Here is a 1,978-nt window from a genome sequence, read left to right as displayed (position 1 = left end):
CAACGTGTTCTTTTCTTTTTTTATTTTATAAATTTTTTTATTATTAAAATAAGGGTATTTTTGGAATAAAATTAAAATTTTTTTAAAAAAGGACGATTTTAATACAAAAAATACGTTAAGGATGATTTTAAATCAAAATATACACCAGGGACGGGTTCGATTCTAACCCTCAACGTGAGGGACCAAAATAATACTTATCCCCAAAGTAGAATCTATAGTGATATTATATGATAAATTTATATTCTTCAAAAGTATATTGAAGTATTTAATGAAATTAATAAACAAATATGGGCAATATAAATTCCAATGATATTCATCCTCCACCAAAAAAACTAAACTATATGATCAAAGATTGGAGGTTTGTGTGTGTAAATGTGTTTTCTTTTTTTCTTTTTTTTCAATCTGAATCTCAATTAGATAGTTGTCTTAATTCTCTTTACTTTATCACTCAAAAATATTTTTTTATCAAAAAATTTTACATTGGTCACATGATATTCTATTCACCACAAATGAAAAATATAGACCTTTTGTAAATAGGGGTTGTGTTTGATAGAAAAAAAATTAAAATAAAAATGATAGCATTGATTCACTAATATTTTTTAAGAATGATTCTTACATAAAAAAAAGACATTGAATAATGAAAAAAGAAAAGATGAAAAAAGTGAGAGAGAAATAGTAGTGGGGTTAAAAAAGGAAGAATTGAAGGAAAGTAGAAGGAGAGAACTTTATAATAACAATAGTGCTTGTAAGTATTAAATATTTTGGAGAGTGTGATGGTGGTGATGGCAGCAAAGAGAAAGATGCGACAGTAATAGTGATGGTAGTAGTGGTAGTGGCGGCAATAGCAATGATGGTAGCTAAGTATGAAAGCTCGATGAGAAAGAGTTAGAGATTTGGATGATAGTTGTCACTACAACAAATAAGAATTTTCGTAACAGCCTAAAACTGTTGCATAGATCAGAAAACAATTCCTGAAATTTTAGGCAACACTTTAACAACGTTTTTGAATTGTTTTATATGCGGGCATTACTAATGCTAATAGGTAATGAATTTTTACCTAAGGCAACGACAACAAAGAAAACTATCGCCCTTATTACTCTAATACACAACGATTTTCACAATAATTTTTAAAAAATGATTTTTACTGCTGTCTATCATTATGAATGGTTTAGAATCGTAGTTCGATAGGCAACGGTTTTAGACCATTGCGGCTTTGTTACTAATTTGGACAACGGTTTGAACACCGTTGCCTTTTGTTAATGATTTATGAACCGATGTCTTTTGTTTTTTTACCACGGTTTAATACTATTGTCATTTTGTAGCTGTCTTTGATAATGATTTTAACATCCTTGTCTTTTGTGACTATTTACAATAGTTTTTTGTAGTTATATGTTTCTTTATTTCTAACGATTTTCTCATTTTGCATTGAAATTAGTATTTCAACTATTATTTTTAATTTAGTATCAATAAGTAGCCTAACTATTTGAATCAAATTACTAATGAAAAATAATAGAATATTTACCATCAAATTTGATTCATAAAATATTTTATAAAATCCACACACATTGTATCATTATTACAAAATACCATATTACTAATCTAAGTCATAACCACTTCTAATTATATCATCATTGTTCAAAATACCATAATACTAGTTTAAATCATAACAACCTCTAACTATATCATGTTTGCAAAATATTCAATAACAAATGAGAGTCGACATAATTACTAGCAAGTAGGTTTATCATCATATCCACAACTTCATGACTTTTACTCTCTAATATTTGATCTTCAAATTTTATGAATAAGTTCGTTTTTTCCTTCAAAATGATTTTTCATTTACTCACTCTTGCCCCTTCTTTCTCTTCTTTTCCCACTTTTCCATCCACATTTATCCATCCCATCACCCATCATTTTCCTTGATTTCCCTACCCCACCTTTCATTCTACCCAATAACCTCTCATCAAACCCATCAATT

The sequence above is a fragment of the Arachis duranensis genome, chromosome 9 (genome assembly GCF_000817695.3).
Source record: "Arachis duranensis cultivar V14167 chromosome 9, aradu.V14167.gnm2.J7QH, whole genome shotgun sequence".
NCBI classification, from domain to species: Eukaryota; Viridiplantae; Streptophyta; class Magnoliopsida; order Fabales; family Fabaceae; genus Arachis; species Arachis duranensis.
Note: the sequence above shows the minus strand (reverse complement) of the source record.